Source organism: Salvelinus sp. IW2-2015, linkage group LG31, assembly GCF_002910315.2.
Source record: "Salvelinus sp. IW2-2015 linkage group LG31, ASM291031v2, whole genome shotgun sequence".
NCBI lineage: Eukaryota > Metazoa > Chordata > Actinopteri > Salmoniformes > Salmonidae > Salvelinus > Salvelinus sp. IW2-2015.
Genome location: NC_036870.1, coordinates 20,851,738 through 20,873,711, shown reverse-complemented (window position 1 = coordinate 20,873,711; position 21,974 = coordinate 20,851,738). Strand labels below are relative to the sequence as shown.

Here is a 21,974-nt window from a genome sequence, read left to right as displayed (position 1 = left end):
TTTATCTATTTTATTATCCAAGAACCAACTACAAAAGCTTTCCTGCAAAAGCTTTCCTGCAAACCCGCTTCACCAATTACAAAAAGTATTATTTACCTCAATCTGAAAATCCATCGTGGAAGCTAGCCAGGGCTAATTCAGAAGCTAGCCTGAAAGCTAACCAGAAGCTACTCCGATAGCTAGCCAGAAGCTAATCTGTAGCTGCCCCGAAATTAGCCGGTTTGCTGGCTAGCGTTGGTGTTTCAGCTGCCCACGTTTAGTGGTCATCAGCTATTCCTTAGCTCGATAATCTACCGGCACTTTTGTGCAACGCGACTCGGACCGGAGCATTCCGGGACTCTTTTTCTCTCAGTTTCCCCGGATTCCAGCCGCAGGCTCTGGACACTTGCACCTTGATTTCGCAGCTAGCTAGCTGCAAACCGTGTGACTATTGGCTTACGTCGGACCCGGAGCAAACTCAAATCATTCTGGAGCTAGCCAGCTGAGGAGTTCCATCACCATCCGGACCCGTTTCTTTTGTTGCTGCTGCAGATACGGAACCCCACCGGGCCTTCACGACTGACTGCCGCGACTGACTGCCGACGTTATCTGCCCGAGGGATTTATCCAACTGGCACCTCCGTCCCGACGTTACCTGAACGCTCATCTGAGCCCGCTAATCGTTAGCTGTCTTATCGGCTGCTATTTTGAACAAGTATATCGGACAACTATTTATTATTATTATTATTTTATTTTTTATTTTTTCCTGTGGTCACTAATATCTATTTTGCCAATTTGGATTGATCCCCTCTACCACACGGAACCACTACACGGAACCCCACTAACCTACCGACGGAAACGCACGAGGTATCTACAAACAGACCTCCATCCTATGCTGCTACCGATAGCCATATACCCGGCCAGCTGTCTGGATCGCCACGACCCCAACCAACCTCTACTCACTGGACCCTTATTGATCACTCGATTAGCATGCATCTCCTTAATGTAAATATGCCTTGTCCATTGCTGTTCTGGTTAGTGTTTATTGGCTTATTTCACTGTAGAGATCTAGCCCTGCTCTCTATACCATATCCAACCTCTCAGTTCCACCACCACATAGGCGATGACATCACCTGGTTTCAATGATGTTTCTAGAGACAATATCTCTCTCATCATCACTCAATACCTAGGTTTACCTCCACTGTATTCACATCCTACCATACCTTTGTCTGTACATTATTCCTTTAAATATTTTATCGCCCCAGAAAACCTCCTTTTACTCTCTGCTCTAGTAGCTCTAGGCGACCAATTCTCATAGCTTTTAGCCGTACCCTTATCCTACTCCTCCTCTGTTCCTCTGGTGATGTAGAGGTGATATCCAGGCCCTCAGTACCTGGCTCCACTCCTATTCCCCAGGCGCTCTCTTTTGATGACTTCTGTAACCGTATAGCCTTGGCTTCATGGCATGTTAACATTAGAAGCCTCCTCCTAAGTTTGTTTTGTTCACTGCTTTAGCACACTCTGCCAACCCGGATGTTTTAGCCGTGTCTGAATCCTGGCTTAGAAAGACCACCAAAAATTCAGACATTTTCATCCCCAATTACAAGATTTTCAGACAATAGAACAAGGCCAAAGGGGGCGGTGTTGCAATCTACTGCAAAGACTGCCTGCAGAGTTCTGTTATACTATCCAGGTCTGTTCCAAACAATTTGAACTTCTACTTTTAAAAATCCACCTCTCTAAAAACAAGTCTCTCACCATTTGCGCCTGCTATAGACCACCCTCTGCCCCCAGCTGTGCTCTGGACACTATATGTGAACTGATTGCCCCCCATCTATCTTCAGAGCTCGTGCTGCTAGGCGACCTACAATTTGAACATGCTCAACACCCCAGCCACCCTACAATCTAAGCTTGATGCCCTCAATCTCACACAAATTATCAATGAACCTACCAGGTACCACCCCAATTCCGTAAACACGGGTACCCTCATAGATATCATCCTAACAAACTTGCCCTCCAAATACACCTCTGCTGTTTTCAACCAAGATCTCAGCGCTCCCAACTCTCTCTCCCTCCCAACTCCCTCTTCTCTCCCAACTCTCTCTCTAGTAGTTTGTAGGTCAGGTGTGTGTAGGTAGGACACTGGGTGTCTTTGGTGAGAGAGAGGTTTTATTTAAGACTGTTAGACTTTGGGACTGAAACTCACATTTAAGGTGTGTGTGTGTGAGAGAGAGGGTAATGTGTGTCACGGCTGCTGGCTTCTCTCTGTGCCTCACTGAAATGTAAGAACACACGCACTACACAGTAGTCCTAGTAGCCCAGAGTAATTGAGTGCACTGCAAACTGACCCTCAGTAGCTTCATCAGCTGCTTAGTGGTGCATTGTTGACACACACACACACACACACACACACACACACACACACACACACACACACAGACAAGCTCATTCTGCCTCGATGCCTCTCCGTCTCTGCAGAGGATAGCGTGACCCCGTTTCCAGGGTAGCCTGTTTCCACGGTTACGCTGCCATTTTATTATTATGGCCTATCCCTCTTCTTGACCTGGAAATGGAACGGTTTAGTGTCTGTGCTGCTCGTCTCCTTGTTTCCTAACCTCATCTCCTTGTTTCATCTACTTGTTCAATTTGCTTGTTACCTCATCTCCTTGTTTCATATCATTGCATCCTTGTTTCCTCTCCATCTCCTTGTTTCATATCCTATTCTCCTCTTTTCATCTCCTTGTCTCCTAGTCTCACAGATTTCTATCGTATTGCGTCCATCTCCAAAACGAAGACAACCAAGGAGAATCATCCTTCGTCATAGTACTGTATTTAAACATACTGTTATGGCATTTTAGGGCAGTATTGCTATCAAGGCATGTCCGGCTCCACGTTGGGTATTTATTGATATCCTCGTCACATACTATGTATTGGCTGTTCATATGTGGAACTGTGTTGGCATGTTTAGTCAGTCGGCTTGTGTGGATTGGATCTGTGTCTGTGTCACACGGGCCTGACTCCTGCCTGGCGTGAAAATATGTTTATAACGTGTGCTTCTGCAGCTTAGAACAGATTACCATACACACACACACATGTGATGTTGGTACAGAAGGGCCTCGATGTACTAATCCTGTTCCTGAGTGTGTTGTGTTCCTAGCTAGCTAACGTTCTAGTTTCCAAACGAAAGTTCACTAGTTCGAATCCCCGAGCTGACAGTGAAAAATCTGTCTGTGTCCTTGAGCAAGGCACTCAACCCTAATTGCTCCTGGGTATAAGTTGATGGCGGACCCTGGCCTTGACCCCACTCTCCGAGGGTGTCTCAGGGAGAGTTGGGATAGGCAAAAAAAACATTTCCAATTCACAAATGTGTACTAATACAATTAGAACAGGATTAGTACATCGAGGCCCTTCTGTACCAACATCTAATACAATTAGTACATGAGGGAAATAGGACAAATATGAACACACACTGCCGTGTGCAGTCAGAGTGCTCTGTCTCTAGTTTAGTGTGAGTGATATAGCAACTGTCAGTCTTCCATCCAAGAGTCTTCTTCCTTTTGTTTTTGTTGTTTCACAGATAAAGGCTAGTGCTGCCCCCCTGTGGACACAAACACATTTTTGTAGAGCATTGACAAAATGCCTGTTTTGTGTGTATGTGTCTGTGAGATGGTTGGTTGTGTGTGTGTGTGTGTGTGTGTGTGTGTGTGTGTGTCTGTGAGATGGTTGTGTGTGTGTGTGTGTGTGTGTGTGTACTTTTTTTTTTTTTGTGTTTGTTTGTGGGTTGTCTTTTGTTTGTTTTTTTTTTTTTTTTTGCTGGTGTTGTTGTTTGTTTCTTTTGTTTTTGTTTTTTGTTTTTTGTTTTGTTTATTTTTTTTTTGTATGTGTTTTCTTCCTACTTTTTATCTTCGTTTTTTTGTTTTGGTTTTGTGTTTTTTGGTTGGTTGTGTGTGTGTGTGTGTGTGTGTGTGTGTGTGTGTGTGTGTGTGTGTGTGTGTGTGTGTGTGTGTGTGTGTGTGTGTGTGTGTGTGTGTGTGTGTGTGTGTGTGTCTGTGAGATGGTTGTGTGTGTGTGTGTGTCTGTGAGATGGTTGTGTGTCTGTGAGATGGTTGTGTGTGTGTGTGTCTGTGAGATGGTTGTGTGCGTCTGTGAGATGGTTGTGTGTGTGTGTGTCTGTGAGATGGTTGTGTGTGTGTGTGTGTGTGTGTGTGTGTGTGTGTGTGTGTGTGTGTGTGTGTTTGTTTGTTTGTGTGTGTGTGTGTGTTTTGGTTGGTTGTGTGTGTGTGTGTGTGTGTGTGTGTGTGTGTGTGTGTGTGTGTGTGTGTGTGTGCTGTCTCTTATACACATCTAGATGTGTATAAGAGACAGTTCCATGACAAATCAAATGTTATTAGTCAAATGCGCCGAATACAACAGGTGTAGACCTTACAGTGAAATGCTTATTTACAAGCCCCTAACCAACAATACAGTTAAGAAATAAAAGGAACACGTAATTAAAGAGCAGCAGTAAAATAAGAATAGCGAGACTATATACAGGGGGGTACATGGTACAGACTCAATGTGCGGAGGCACCGGTTAGTTGAGGTAATATGTATATGAAGGTAGAGTTATTAAAGTGACTATGCATAGATGATAACAATAGAGAGTAGCAGCGGTGTAAAAGAGGGGGTGGGCAATGCAAATAGTCTGGGTAGCCATTTGATTAGGTGTTCAGGAGTCTTATGGCTTGGGGGTAGAAGCTGCTTAGAAGCCTCTTGGACCTAGACTTGGCCCTCCAGTACCGCTTACTGTGCGGTAGCAGAGAGAACAGTCTATGACTGGGGTGGCTGGAGACTTTGACCATTTTTAAGGCCTTCCTCTGACACCGCCTGGTATAGGGGTCCTGGATGACAGGAAGCTTGGCCCCAGTGGTGTACTGGGCCGTACGCACTACCCTCTGTAGTGCCTTGCGGTCAGAGGCCGAGCAGTTGCCATACCAGGTGGTGATGCAACCAGTCAGGATGCTCTCTGGTGCAGCTGTAGAACCTTTTGAGCATCTGAGGACCCATGACAAATCTTTTCAGTCTCCTGAGGGGGAATAGGTTTTGTCGTGCCCTCTTCATGACTGTCTTGGTGTGCTTGGACCATGTTAGTTTGCTGGTGATGTGGACGCCAAGGAACTTGAAACTCTCAACCTGCTCCACTACAGCCCCGTCGATGAGAATGGGGGTGTGCTCGGTCCTCCTTTTCCTGTAGTCCACAATCATCTCCTTTGTCTTGATCACGTTGGAGAGGTTGTTGTCCTGGCACCACACAGCCAGGTCTCTGACCACCTCCCTATAGGCTGTCTCGTCATTGTCGGTGATCAGGCCTACCATTGTTGTCATCGTCAAACTTAATGATGATGTTGGAGTCGTGCCTGGTCGTGCAGTCATTAGTGAACAGGGAGTACAGAAGGGGACTAAGCACACACCCCTGAGGGGCCTCTGTGTTGAGGATCAGTTTAGCGGATGTGTTGTTACCTACACTTACCACCTGGGGGCGGCCCTTCAGGAAGTCCAGGATCCAGTTGGAGGGAGGAGTTTAGTCCCAGGATCCTTAGCTTATTGATGAACTTTGAGGGCAATATGGTGTTGAACGCTGAGCTGTAGTCAATGAATAGCATTCTCACATAAGTGTTCCTTTTGTCCAGGTGGGAAAGGGCAGTGTGGAGTGCAATAGAGATTGCATCATCTGTGGATCTGTTGGGGCGGTATGTAAATTGGAGTGGGTCTAGGGTTTCTGGGATAATGATGTTGATGTGAGCCATAACCAGCCTTTCAAAGCACTTCGTGGCTACAGACGTGCTACGGGTCGGTAGTCATTTAGGCAGGTTACCTTCGCTTCCTTGGGCACAAGGACTATGGTGGTCTGCTTAAAACGTTGGTATTACATACTCGAACAGGTAGAGGTTGAAAATGTCAGTGAAGACACTTGCCAGTTGGTCAGCGCATGCTCGCAGTACACGTCCTGGTAATCCGCCTGACCCTGTGGCCTTGTGAATGTTGACCTGTTTAAAGGCCTTACTCACATCGGCTGCGGAGAGCGTGATCACACAGTCGTCCTGAACAGCTGGTGCTCTCATGCTATTTGCATCGAAGCGAGCATAGAATTAGTTTAGCTCATCTGGTAGGCTTGTGTCACTGGGCAGCTCTCGGCTGTGCTTCCCTTTGTAGTCTGTAATAGTTTGCAAGCCCTGCCACATCCGACGTGCGTCTGAGCCGGTGTAGTACGATTCGATCTTAGTCCTGTACTGACACTTTTCCTTGTTTGGTGTTTCGTCAGAGGGCATAGCGGGATTTCTTATAAGTTTCAGGGTTAGATTCCCGCACCTTGAAAGCGGCAGCTCTAGTCTTTAGCTCAGTGCGGATGTTGCCTGTAATCCATGGCTTCTGGTTGGGTTATGTGCGTACGGTCACTGTGGGGACGACGTCATCGATGCACTTATTGATGAAGCCAATGACTGATGTGTTCTACTCCTCAAAGCCATCGGAGGAATCCCAGAACATATTCCAGTCTGTGCTAGCAAAACAGTCCTGTAGCTTAGCATCTGCTTCATCTTACCACTTTATTATTGACCGAGTCACTGGCGCTTCTTGCTTTAATTTTTGCTTGTAAGCAGGAATCCGGAGGATAGTGACTGTCAGATTTGCCAAATGGAGGGTGAGGGAGAGCTTTGTATGCGTCTCTGTGTGTGGAGTAAAGGTGGTTTAAAGTCCGGCCACTAGGAGCACTGCCTCTGGATGAGTATTTTCCTGTTTGCTTATGGCGGAATACAGCTCATTGAGTGCGGTCTTAGTGCCAGCACCGGTCTGTGGTGGTATGTAGATGGCTACAAAAAATACAGATGTAAACATAGACTGACCAGGTGAATCCAGGTGAAAGCTTTGATCCCGTATTGATGTCACCTGTTAAATCCACTTCAATCAGTGTAGATGAAGGGGAGGAGACAGGTTAAAGAAGGAGTTTCAAGCCTTGACACAATAGAGACATGGATTGTGTATGTCTACCATTCAGAGGGTGAATGGGCAAGACAAACGATCTGAACAGGGTTTGAATGTCAGTTGCCTCAGTTGGTAGAGCATGGCGCTTGCAACGCCAGGGTTGTGGGTTCGATTCCCACGGAGGACCAGTATGAAAAATGTATCCACTCACTACAGTAAGTCGCTCTGGATTAGTGTCTGCTAAATGTTTTATTTTTTATTTTATTTTTATATATATATATATATATATATATATATATATATATATATATATATATATATATATATATATTTTTTTAACCTTTTATTTAACTAGGCAAGTCAGTTAAGAGCAAATTCTTATTTACAATGACGGCCTAGGAACAGTGGTTTAATTGCCTTGTTCAGGGGCAGAATGACAGATTTTGACCTTGTCAGCTCAGGGATTCGATCCACCAACCTTCTGGTTACTGGCCCAATGCTCTGACCGCTAGGCTATCTGCTGCTCCAATGACTGAAATGTAAATGTAAACTGCAACGCTGTCAACTGTGGGGGATGATTGGAGTCAACATGGGCCAGCCTCCCTGTGGAACACTTTCGACACCTTGTAGAGTCCATGCCCTGACGAATTCAGGCTGTTCTGAGGGCAAAAGGTGCAACTCAATATTAGGAAGGTGTTCCTAATATTTTGTACACTCAGTGTCTATCAGGGGTCAAAATTAATTTGCTGCCCAGAAACATGTCAGTTATTTGAAAATATATAGGTCAATTATAATTTATACATACTTTTTATCAAGTTGTAGATGTTCAAGTGTGGCCTGGAGTGTATTTTTTAAATAAAAAAGTACTTTACTTTGTGGGCCGGATGCGGCCTGTGGGCTGTAGTTGGCCTACCCCTGCTCTATATCATCCTTCTTGTCATTTCATTCTCTACTTTTCTGTCTCTTGGCCTCTGTCTTTCTTACCTTCTGTCTATTTGACTCAAAAATGGAGGGCATACCTTACAGCCGTATCCATGGCAACACTCCTCAGTGCACAGTGGAGTGTGTGCGTGCGCCCACCTTGTTGCGTGCTATGGGGGGTTTTGTTGATGTGACAGAGCTGTGATTTAATTCTGATTCTCACATTAAAGAGATTCTCCTGTATTTTTGTATACTTTTTAGCCAGTAGTTCTGAAAGTAGCACTCCCGAGCCAAAAGTGGTCCCCTAAAGTTGCATACTACATCACCTATGTTCAGATACACTACACGGCCAAAATTATGTGGACACCTGTTCGTTGAACATCTCATTCCAAAATCATGTGCATTAATATGGAGTTGGTCCTCCCTTTTCTGCTATAACAGACTCCACTCTTCTGGGATGACTTTCCACTAGATGTTGGAACATTGCTGCGGGGACTTGCTTCCATTCAGCCAGAAGAGCATTAGTGAGGTCAGGCACTGATGTTGGGCGATTAGGCCTGGCTCCCAGTCGGCGTTCCAATTCATCCCAAAGGTGTTCTGTCGGGTTGAGGTCAGGGCTCTGTGAAGGCCAGTCAAGTTCTTCCACACCGATCTCGACAAACCATTTCTGTATGGATCTTGCTTTGTGCACATGGGCATTGTCATGCTGAAACAGGAAAGGGCCTTCCCCAAACTGTTGCCACGAAGTTGGAAGCACAGAATCATCTAGAATGTCATTGTATGCTGTAGCGTTTAGATTTCTCTTCACTGGAACTAAGGGGTCTAGCCCGAATCATTAAAAACAGTCCCAGACCATTATTCCTCCTCCACCAAACTTTACATTTGACACTAGAGCATTGGGGCAGGTAGCATTCTCCTGACATCCACCAAACCCAGATGTATCCGTCAAACTGACCGATGTTAAAGGGTGATTCATCACTCCAGAGAACACGTTTCCACTGCGCCATAGTCCAATGAAGCTCCCAACGAACAGTTATTGTGCTGACGTTGCTTCCAGAGGCAGTTTGGAACACGCTTCAGCATTCGGCAGTCCCCTTCTGTGAGCTTGTGTGGCCTACCACTTCATGTCTGAGCCGTTGTTGCTCCTAGGAGTTTCCACTTCACAATAACAGCACTTACAGTTGACTGGGGCAGCTCTTGCAGGGTAGAAATTTAACAAACTAACATGTTCAAAAAGTGGCATCCTATGACGGTGCCACGTTGAAAGGCACTGAGCTCTTCAGTAAGGCCATTCTACTGCCAATGTTTGTCTGTGGAGATTGCCAATGTTTGTCTGTGCTTGATTTTTATACACCTGTCAGCAACGAGTGTGGCAGAAAAAGCTGAATCCTCTAATTTGAAGCTGTGTCAACATACTTTTGGCCATGTAGTGCCACGTCTTTGCTCACTCTCTCTTTCTCTGCTGTGTCCACTGAGCCATTGGGCCCGCCCAGCAACTTCATTGGATATCGCTGAGCAGGCCCTTCTACCTGTCACTCAAATGCAAGGAGAGGAAACTCATTGGCTAGAACTGATTGCTAGGGGGCTGGCCCACGTGGGGGGGAAATGTAGGGAAAATGGTGTGGCACAGCTTCAAGAAAAACAGTTGCTTCAAACTAGGGATTTCATGGCTAATTGAGGTAAGATAGTAATTCTGCTCATAGATTATACACATTGACATATCCGGCCCAAAGCGAGAGGTTTAAAAATGATACTTTATCAGTCGCCAAAGTACCGGACCATGTCTTTAAGGTTTACATATTGACACCAAACCACTATTCCCAATCCCCTCTGCCCAGAGCTGATTCCCTGAAGTCTGCCCATCCCCTCACTTTAAAAGCATTGGATTGGTGTAAGCATGAGGGAGATTCCACCATAGCTACTGTAGCGTGACTCAATCTACCCAGAGAGGATAGAGAAAGCTCTAATAGATAGACAGAGCCACATCTGCAGTGGTTCCTCAAATAAAGGTTCAAGGTTATACCACAGCACATTGAAGTAAATTGTGGTACAGTACCTTGCATTGCGTCACTGGGTCATTGCACCAGACCACCGCAAGGGGGAGTTAGACCTCTGATTAGGGTTTTGGATTTAGCGTCTGGGTACCAACACTTTACACCAATGTGTCTCTCTCCTCGCTGAATGAGTGACATCAATGAATGGACGATAGAAACCAGATAGAACTGGATCATTCACGATTTAATTTGAATGAACTGAATGATGAGGATGAAGACGAGGGTGATTGAATTTGAATGAACTGAATGATGAGGATGAAGACGAGGGTGATTGAATTTGAATGTACTGAAATGATGAGGATGAAGACGAGGGTGATTGAATTTGAATGAACTGAATGATGAGGATGAAGACGAGGGTGATTGAATTAAGAACAATAGTGTAAGAATTGTTCTTCCTCTGTCCCGCATGCACAACCACACCTGAAAAAATATAATCTATTTTTGTTTCTACTTTGTCTGAAGAAGCTGTAACTGGACTGTAGCCTATTACATCCATATCATAAAAGCCCATTTATGGTTGATCCGAAAAAAGGGGTCGGAGGCTCCGTATGGATGGTGTGACGCAATTGCGGAGCCTCCAGAGGCATGCAGACGCCAAATTGAGCTCCGTACCGCATCATTGTACGCATCCCACATTTTTGAACAATGCGGAGGGCTCTGTATAGCTTCGCATTGACATGATTGGTTGGCGGTAGGTGGTGTGGAAGGTCCTGTATAAACAAACTCACTTCCTTGACAGCTTCCTTCACAACAGCTCTGCTCCACGAAGCACGAGAAGTATGAATGCCCTGACTTCTGCAGAGGTTTCACTGTAAATGCTGCACAGCCAATGCAGACGTCAGATTGACCAACTTTTGTTACACTGTAATATTTTTTATTGTAAGAGAAACGGAAATGTTCTGTTCTATTCCATGATATTCTTACTGTAAAATATACACTTTGTGTTGACAGAATATACGAGACTGATGTCTGCTAAATGTCTGCTAAATGTCTGCTAAATGCTAAATGAACAAGTTGATGGCGTAACCATATAGCCTCGGTTACTAAGCACAGATAAATTATAACAGAATAAAATAGAATAAATCCACTCAAGTTTCTTCAACTGTGTTCTGACTGATTAGAGCGGTGTTGTGCCATGATGCCAGCAGATTCCTGATCGCTCATCTTCTTCTTCCATCAGTGACTCTATGAACAGTCTCACTGGAAATGGAATACAATGTAATAATGTGCAGCAAACCGTAAAGACTAGTCTTTACAGAGCAAGGCCACATTGGGGGAGTGCCAGACTGCTTTGATGGATAGTCACGCGTTGAAGGGGGCGAGGGACGAGGTGATGGAGGCACAGTCCAGCCAGGCACACCTCTGGAACTCCACCTCCAACAGGCAACAACCGTGGCGGGTGTGTTAGGGCCTCGGTTCAAGCCATTAAATTGGAGCCGAAACTCTCAGAATAGCTGACTTACATGAGAAAATTCCCCAATTTCTGTTTCTTTGTGTCTACAAAAACAACATTTGTTAAATGTGCTGCATTGTCAATCTGAAGTCTGCACTGGAACGTGATACGCCCTCTGCAGAAGCATTGTCAATCTGAAGTCTGCACTGGAACGTGATACGCCCTCTGCCAGAGCTATTTTTCAATCTGAAGTCTTGCACTGCCCGTGATACGCCCTCTTGCAAGGCATTGTCAATCTGAAGTCTGCACTGGCCCGTGATACGCCCTCTGCAGAGGCATTGTCAATCTGAAGTCTGCACTGGCAACGTGATACGCCCTCTGCAGAGGCATTGTCCAATCTGAAGTCTGCACTGGAACGTGATACGCCCTCTGCAGAGCATTGTCAATCTGAAGTCTGCACTGGCCGTGATACGCCCTCTGCAGAGGCATTGTCAATCTGAAGTCTGCACTGGCCCGTGATACGCCCTCTGCAGAGGCATTGTCAATCTGAAGTCTGCACTGGAACCCGTGATACGCCCTCTGCAGAGCATTGTCAATCTGAAGTCTGCACTGGCCCGTGATACGCCCTCTGCAGAAGCATTGTCAATCTGAAGTCTGCACTGGCCCGTGATACGCCCTCTGCAGAGGCATTGTCAATCTGAAGTCTGCACTGGCCCGTGATACGCCTCTGCAGAAGCATTGTCAATCTGAAGTCTGCACTGGCCCGTGATACGCCCTCTGCAGAAGCATTGTCAATCTGAAGTCTGCACTGGCCGTGATACGCCCTCTGCAGAGCATGTGTCAATCTGAAGTCTGCACTGGAACCGTGATACGCCCTCTGCAGAGCATTGTCAATCTGAAGTCTGCACTGGCCCGTGATACGCCCTCTGCAGAAGCATTGTCAATCTGAAGTCTGCACTGGCCCGTGATACGCCCTCTGCAGAAGCATTGTCAATCTGAAGTCTGCACTGGCCCGTGATACGCCCTCTGCAGAAGCATTGTCAATCTGAAGTCTGCACTGGAACGTGATACGCCCTCTGCAGAAGCATTGTCAATCTGAAGTCTGCACTGGCCCGTGATACGCCCTCTGCAGAAGCATTGTCAATCTGAAGTCTGCACTGGCCCGTGATACGCCCTCTGCAGAAGCATTGTCAATCTGAAGTCTGCACTGGCCCGTGATAGCCCTCTGCAGAAGCATTGTCAATCTGAAGTCTGCACTGGCCGTGATACGCCCTCTGCAGAAGCATTGTCAATCTGAAGTCTGCACTGGCCGTGATACGCCCTCTGCAGAAGCATTGTCAATCTGAAGTCTGCACTGGAACCGTGATACGCCCTCTGCAGAAGCATTGTCAATCTGAAGTCTGCACTGGCCCGTGATACGCCCTCTGCAGAAGCATTGTCAATCTGAAGTCTGCACTGGCCCGTGATACACCCTCTACAGAAGCATTGTCAATCTGAAGTCTACACTGGCCCGTGATACGCCCTCTGCAGAAGCATTGTCAATCTGAAGTCTGCACTGGCCCGTGATACGCCCTCTGCAGAAGCATTGTTCAATCTGAAGTCTGCACTGGCCCGTGATACGCCCTCTGCAGAAGCATTGTCAATCTGAAGTCTGCACTGAACGTGATACACCCTCTGCAGAAGCATTGTCTATCTGAAGTCTGCACTGGCCCGTGATAGCCCTCGCAGAAGCATTGTCAATCTGAAGTCTGCACTGGAACGTGATACGCCCTCTGCAGAAGCATTGTCAATCTGAAGTCTGCACTGGCCCGTGATACGCCCTCTGCAGAAGCATTGTCAATCTGAAGTCTGCACTGGCCCGTGATACGCCCTCTGCAGAAGCATTGTCAATCTGAAGTCTGCACTGGCCCGTGATACACCCTCTACAGAAGCATTGTCATCTGAGTCTACACTGGCCCGTGATACGCCCTCTGCAGAAGCATTGTCAATCTGAAGTCTGCACTGGAACGTGATACACCCTCTGCAGAAGCATTGTCAATCTGAAGTCTGCACTGGCTCGTGATACGCCCTCTGCAGAAGCATTGTCAATCTGAAGTCTGCACTGGCCCGATACGCCCTCTGCAGAAGCATTGTCAATCTGAAGTCTGCACTGGCCCGTGATACGCCCTCTCCAGAAGCATTGTCAATCTGAAGTCTGCACTGGAACCGTGATACGCCCTCCTGCAGAGGCATTGTCAATCTGAAGTCTGCACTGTCCGTGATACGCCCTCTGCAGAAGCATTGTCAATCTGAAGTCTGGCACTGGAACGTGATACGCCCTCTGCAGAAGCATTGTCAATCTGAAGTCTGCACTGGCCCGTGATACGCCCTCTGCAGAAGCATTGTCAATCTGAAGTCTGCACTGGCCCGTGATACGCCCTCTGCAGAAGCATTGTCAATCTGAAGTCTACACTGGCCCGTGATACACCCTCTACAGAAGCATTGTCAATCTGAAGTCTGCACTGGAACGTGATACGCCCTCTGCAGAAGCATTGTCAATCTGAAGTCTGCACTGTCCCGTGATACGCCCTCTGCAGAAGTCAGGGCATTCACACTTCCTGCGCTTCACGTAGCTGTTGAGCAGACCTGTTGTGGAAGAAGTTGTCGAGTTTGTGTTTATACAGGACCTCCCGCCCCCACCTACCATCAACCAATCATGTCAATACAGAGCTTTACGGAGCCCTACGTATTGTTACAACATTTGGGAGGTGCACAGCAATGCGGAATGGAGCTCGATTTTCCTTTTTTGGGTGGAACAGAAACACCATTAATTAAGCTAAAATATCAGGAATAAATTGTAAATATAAAGGCCAGGATCAGCTTATTTTCATAAAGAAAATGGAATAGCCTACATAATCTCAAACTGCTACAGTCAGTTGTGTTATTGGGTTGGTTAGTGATGGGTTTGTCTCACTGCTCTTCTCCCCAGAGGATACGTCTCTCCAGGTTGTCATGGCAACAGCCTGAACAGTCTGCTCACCATGAATGATCCCTCCCTCCCTCTTTTCTTTTTCTCGCTCTTCTCTCTCTCTCCACTCTATCCCTCCCTTTCTCTCTATTCCTCCATTTTCTCTCTCTACCAATCTTTCCCTGTCCTCTCCATCTTGCTTTCCCTCATTTTCACTCTAAAGCTCCCTTTCCCCATCTCGCTCTCTCGCTCGCTCGCTCGCTCTCTCGCTCTCTCTCTCGCTCTCTCTCGCGCTCGCTCTCTCTCACGCTCTCTCTCGCGCTCTCTCTTGCTCTCTCTCTCGCTCTCTCTCGTGTCTTTGCTCCGTCCTTGACAGATTCGCCCTCCTAAGGCGGCTGTGTCACTGTTAAAGCACCGCTGTAAGCGTCTTTAGCAAATGATTAGCATCATTAGGCAGATTTATTTATTTGAATTTACAAAAACAAATTGGGAGTAGATCAACTTTAGTATTGTCGGTTGTATCAATGTAATTGTTTGCATGATTTCTAATCTAACTTTTTTTGTTTATTTAAACATTTCCATCCCTACACTAATTGGAGTAAACAAATGGACAACATTACTTCTTCTAACAGATATTTCGCTCACATCTATGGTACCTGTAGTTAAATAATTCTACATTCCTAATTGGATTTTCATCCACATTTGGCCTATCCACCATTCATTCTGATGTTAACTCCAACCCTCCGATGTCCACAGATGAACCCATCTTTCCCAGTATAATGACATTATGCCATTTCCTATTGCAATGCATCAAGAAGAAACTCAATGTGATGTATTAACTTTGAGTATGTCTCCCAATCTAGACTCATTAAACACCAGTTGACTGGTTGCAACCACTTATGATGTAAATGAAATGGATAGCACTCTAAATTCTATAGCTGTGTGCATTTACAATGACTCCTGGCTGGGATATTTCATCCACAGTCCATCACTCAAACAATTTTGGAGACAAAATGACTTTTTTAAAGAAAGGGTTATAGGAAAGGGTTAATATAGTTGTCATAGCGGTGTAATACGGGTTGTTGCAGTGTCTCTGCAGCTTCTCTCATTAAGTGTTAGGTCACTGAACCCTGACCTCTGATCCCAACACCCTAACACACTCCGACGTGAGATGGAATTGCGATTGAGGTTGGGTGGGTGGGTGGAGCCTCTCTACACACACTCAAAGAGCAGGTTTTAGCTGGAGGGATGTGATCCTGCCCACTCCTCCCCTCTGCCTTCCTCTCACCCCTGATCTGTCCATCTCTACACCTCCACAGCCACTATAGTCCACTCAGCCTTTGTTCTCTATCTATCTATCTATCTATCTATCTGTGTGTGTGTGTGTGTGTGTGTGTGTGTTGTGTGTGTGTGTGTGTGTGTGTGTGTGTGTGTGTGTGTGTGTGTGTGTGTGTGTGTGGTGTGTGGTGTGTGTGTGTGTGTGTGTGTGTGTGGTTGTGTGTGTGTGTGTGTTTTTATGTATCAGAATATGTGAATATGATTAGACACTGTGCGTTAAGCTGTCAATGCTGCGGTGTGTGTTTGGGTGTGTATGTCGATGGTAATGAGCTTAGCTGCTGTGAGGGAGGCTAGAGAAACCATATTAATATTCTGGGGGCGTCACACACACTCTCCTTCCTCCTCACTGGCTGCTACACCATGATGTCATCTCTGCACTGATTGGCTGCCTGGCCACGGAGGGAAGGAGGAGAGAAGAGCGATCGAGCGAATGAGAGATGATGAGAGAGAGGGAGGAGAGAGAAAATGCAGGCAGTGGTGTGGGTGGAGGGTTTTTCGGATGGCAGTTAAGGTGTGTGTATCTAGACCTGTTTTGAGGGGTGTGTGTGTGTTGGGGTACGGGTCTGAGAAGAGGGGGGCGCCATAAAACCACGCCCTCCTGGAGGCATGAGGCGCCTCATCTGCAAACGCATCTGTGACTGTGAGTGCAGGGCTGGGCCCACCGTGTGTGTGTGTTTTTGCTTCTGCAGGAGCATAAATTAGAGCTGGTTTTAGCTGGTGTATCTTTGTGTGAATAAGGGCTGGGTGGGTTGTGTTTGTTGGTGTGTGCATAATCTGCATGTAGTCTGTTGGTGTGTGTCCGTCTTACTTGACATTGCGTGCGTCTGTGTGTAGGGTGGTGGCTTTGGCGCATTTCTCAGCCCTGTGCGGTGGTTGTCAAAGAGACTGTCTGCGTTTCTCTGCCAGCGCTTTCATCTCTGCTGCACGGCTGGAGGTGTGTTTGGAGAGGGCTGTATTAATACACAGGTTGATGCTTTGAGGCACGTGGAGGTGTATCTCCCATGCTGTGGATTGCTGGTGTGTGTGCAGTGTGTTTTGGTGTGAATGTATCTGTTGTATGCCATCATAATCTCAGGGTCTATCAGCTAGAAACGTTTTCTGTTAGTGATTATAGTGTAGGCGGTCAGTGTGTGTTAGTGTTTATAGTGTAGGCGGTCAGTGTGTTAGTGATTATAGTGTAGGCGGTCAGTGTGTGTTAGTGTTTATAGTGTAGGCGGTCAGTGTGTGTTAGTGATTATAGTGTAGTAACGATTGTGATCCATACATTCATACATACCGGTAGTAAATTGTGTGATCATACATCATAATACGTAGTAATTGTGATCATAGCATCATAATACGTAAGTTAACATTGTGGTCATACATTCATAAACCGAGTAACATGTGATCATACCATCATAAACACGTAGTAACAATTGTGATCATACATCGAATAATACGTAGTAACATTGTGATCATACATCATAATACGTAGTAACATTGTGATCATACTCATAATACCGTAGCTAAAGATTACATTAGTAGAACATTGCATCATCATAATACCGTAGTAACATTGTGTCATACATCATAATAGCCGTAGTAACATGTGATCATATCATAAACCGTGAGTAAGAATTGTGAATCATACATTATATACGCTGTAAGTAACATTGTTGATCATACATCATAATACCGTAGTAACATTGTGATTCAATACAATCATAATACGTACATGTGATCAATGTATACAGTTGTGGTCATACATCATAATACTGTAGTAACATTGTGGTCATACAATCATAATACGTAGTAGACATTGTGATCATACATCATAATACCGTAGTAACATTGTGATCATACATCATAATACCGTAGTACATTGGTGATCATACATATAATACCGTAAGTAACCATTGTGGTGCAAACACAACCCGTGTACATGACTATCAATAATACGTGTCACATTGTGATCATACCATCATAATCCGTAGTTACACATTGTGATCATGACATCATAAATACCTGTAGGTAACATTGTGATCCATATTAATACGAGTAACATTGGATCATACAAACGTAGTAACATTGTGATCATACATCATAATACCCGTAGTAACATTGTGATCATACATCATAAACCGTGAGTAACATTGGTGGTCAAACATCATATACTGTAGTAACATTGTGTCCATACATCATAATACCGTAAGTAACATTGTGATGATCACTACATCATAATACCGTAGTACACATTGTGATCATACATCATAATACGCTGTAGTAAATTGTGATCATAATCATAAATAACGTAGTAACATTGTGATCATACTCATAATAACCGTAGTAACATTGGTGATGCCATACATCATAATACCGTAGTAACATTGTGATCATACATCTAATACGGTAAATTGTGATCATACATCAAATAGCCGTAGTAACATTGTGATCAATGACATATTATATACGTAGTAACATTGTGATCAACATCATAAATACAGTAGTAAGCTTGTGGATCAACTCAAGAGTATACATGTGATCTACATCATAATACCGTAGTTAACATTGTGATTCAAAAAGTAATAACATTGGTCAATACATAATCCGTACGTAACAATTGGAGTCATACAATCATAATACGGTAGTAACATTGTGATCATACATATAATACCGTAGTAAGATTGTGTCATACAATCAATATACGTAGTAACCATCTGGTGATCATAATATAAATACCGTAGTAAAGTTTGGTGATCATACATTATAATACGTAGTAAACATTGTGAGTCCATACGTCATAATTACCTGGTAGTAACATTGTGATGCATACATCTAATACGTAGTAACATTCTGTGATCATCACATCCTAATACCGGTAGTAAATGTTGTGTCATACATCATAATAGCCCCCGTAGTAACATTGTGATCATAACATCATAATACGTAGTAACATTTGATCATACCATCATAATACCTGAGTAAGTTGTATACACATATACGTGAACTTGTCATACATTATTAATCACGTAGTAACATTGTGATCATACATCCTCAATACCGTAGTAACATTGTGATCATAACATATAGCTAACTTGATATACTTTCCGGTAGTACATCGTGGTTAATATATCATTATACCTCGTGTACAGTTGTGGTCATACATCATAATCGCGGAATAACATTGTGATCATACCTATCAGTAATACCACTAGTAACATCGTGGTAATATATTCATTATCTGTATTAACATTGGTGGTCATATCTCATAATAGATGTAGTAACATTGGTGGTCATCACATCATTATACTGTGTAACATTATGGTAATACATCATATATGTAAGTAACAGTGTGGTCTACACATAATACTGTGTAGTAACATTGTGATGCATACATATAATACGTATTACATTTGGGTAATACATCATTATAACCGTTAGTAACATTGTGGTCATGACATCATAATACTGAGAGATCATGTGGTCATATCTCATAATACTGTAGTAAAGTGGGTCATAGCATCATAATACTGTCAGGTAACATGGTGATCAACATCAAATACGTGTAACATTGTGTAATACATCATAATGTTAGTAACATTGTGGGTCATACATATAATACTGTAGTAACATTGTGCATAGCATATAAATCACGTATAACATTGTGCGTCATACATCATACTACTGTAGTAACAGTTGTGATCATCACTCATAATACGGTAGTAACATTGTGTAATACATCATATACTGTAGTACAGTGTGGGTCATACTCATAATACTGTATTAACATTGTGGTAATACATCATAATACTGTAAGTAAATTGTGGTATATACCAATCATAAGTTACTTAGTTAAATTTTGTGGTCATACATCAAATACTGGTAGTAAATTGTTGGTAGATACATCCATATACTGTAGTAAAACATTGTGGTCATAGCATCATACATACGTAGTAACATTGTGATACATCATCATAAACTGTAGTAACATTGTGATCATAACATGTCTTTGATGACATTTATATTTATTCACCCTTCTTCATTAAAGGTAGTTAGTGAAAGGAGAGGAGAGGGCAGTAGTGGGATCAAGAGGAGAGAGGAAGGGAGAGGAGAGAGGAGGAGAAAGAGAGAAGGAGAGAAGAAGAAGAGAGAAGGGAGGGAGAGAGAGAGAGGAGGGAGGAGAGCGAGATGAGGAGAGGAGAAGAGAGAGGTGAAGAGAAGAGAAAAGGAGGAAGAGGAGAAGAAGAAGGGAGGAGAGAAGAGAAGAAGGAGGAGAGAAGCAGGAGGAGGGAGAAGAGAGAAAGGAGGAGAGGAAGAGAAAGGGAGGAGGAGAGGAGAGAAGAGAGGGAGGAGAGAAGAGTAAAAGAGAGAGGTGCAGGAGAGAGAGAGGAGAGGAGGAGAGAGGGAAGGAAGGAGGAAGAGAGGAGAGAAGAAGGGAGGAAGAAGAGAGGAGAGAGAAGAGAGGGGAGAGAAAGAGAAGTGAGAGAAGAGAGGAGGAGAGAAGAGAAGAGCAAGAGCGAGAGGAGAGAAGAGAGGAGGAGAGAAGAGAGAGAGAGAGAAGAGAGGAGGCAAGAGAAGAGAAGAGAGGAGAGAGGGAGGAGGGAGAGAAGAGGAGGAGGAGAGAAGGAGTCAGATGGAGGAAGGAGAGGGGGAGGAGGAGGAAAGGTCTTGGCTGAAGAAAAGAGCAAAGTCAGTGCTGATGTCAGTGACTCAATAGTAATACAGAACAGAGGCCACTGGCTGCGGGAAAGTAGCTAACGCAGGCAATACGTACTAACAACTGAGTCGCTAAACTATATCACTAACACACTGACCGCTACACTATACACTCCACATGACCACTACACTATACAAACGACCGCCTACACTATAATCACTAACACCTGACGCGGCTACACTATAGATTCACTAACACACTGACCGAACCTACCTATAATCACTGAACAGCATGACCGCCTAAACTATAATCACTAACACACATGACGCGCCTAACTTACACTACTACACTATACTAACACAACTGACCTCCTACACTATAATCACTAACACACTGACGGCCTACACTATAATCACTAACACAACACTGACGCCCTAACTATAATCACTAACACACACTGACCGCCTACACTATAATCCAAACAACAACTGACCGCCTACACCATAATCACTAACACACACTGCCGCCCACTATAATCACTAACACAACTGACCGCCTACACTATAATCACTAACACACTACGCCTAACTATAACATAACCAACCCCCGCCTACACTATAATAACACACTGACGCCTACACTATAATCACTAAACAACACTGACCGCGCTACACTATAATCACTAAACACACACACGACCGCTCACTATAATCACTAACACACCATGACTGCCTACACTATAAATCACTAACAGACACTGACCGGCCTACACTATAATCATAACACACACTGACGCGCCTACAGTATAATCCACTAACACACACTGACGCTACACTATGACATCACTCACACACACACTAGTACCGCTACACTATAATCATTAAACACTGACTGCCTAACTATAATCACTAACAGACACTGACCGCCTTAGCACTATAATAGCACTAACCATCACCAGCAGACCAGCTACACTATATCACTAACACACATCACAAGACCCTACAACTATAATCACTAACCAGCACTGACTTACCTACACTATAACTCAGTAAACCACACACTGACCGCCTATCACTATATAACTACTAAACACACCTCGACCGCCATACACTATAATCTACTAAACACCGCACTTAGACGCCTACATCTATAATTCATAACACAGACACTGAACTCCATCACTATGAACCCCACTTACACACACACTGACCGCTCTACACTTATAAACACTAACACACTGACCGCGTCTACACTATAATCACTATAACACACGTTCACTGACCGCACTAACAACTATACATCACTAACACACACTGACCGCGCTACACTATAAACACTAACACATCACTGAGCGCGCTACACATAAATTCACCAACACACACTGACCGCGCTACACTAATAACACGAACAGACACTGACCACCGTACACTATATCTAACGACGACACACTGACCGCACTACACTAATTAATCACTACACAGCTGACCGCTACACTATAATCACTAACACACACACTGACGGCTACACTATAATACCTAACACATCACACTGACCGCCCTACACTATACGTCACTATCACACTGACGCCTGCACTATAATCACTAACAGACACTGACCACTACACTATAATCACTTAACACACATCATGTCGCTGACCGCTACCATAATATCATAACAGACACTGACCACTCTAACACTATAATCATACAGCACACACTGACCGCCTACAGTACTATAATCACTAACAG

General features: G+C 44.5%; 1 protein-coding gene and 1 long non-coding RNA gene across 2 annotated transcripts in view; one reads left to right on the top strand and one right to left on the bottom strand.

Moving 5' to 3' along the window:
- clasp2 (cytoplasmic linker associated protein 2) overlaps positions 1–21,974 on the top strand; it is a 103,743-nt gene that overhangs the window by 30,372 nt on the left and 51,397 nt on the right.
- The window catches only part of LOC139023348 (uncharacterized), a 4,105-nt gene continuing 2,555 nt past the window's right edge, over positions 20,425–21,974 (bottom strand). Inside the window, exons 2-3 of the long non-coding RNA XR_011474484.1 lie at positions 20,617–20,696; positions 20,425–20,452 (exon numbers count right to left, since the gene is read on the bottom strand). This is a non-coding gene — a long non-coding RNA (uncharacterized lncRNA). The remainder of the gene's footprint in view (positions 20,453–20,616; positions 20,697–21,974) is intronic.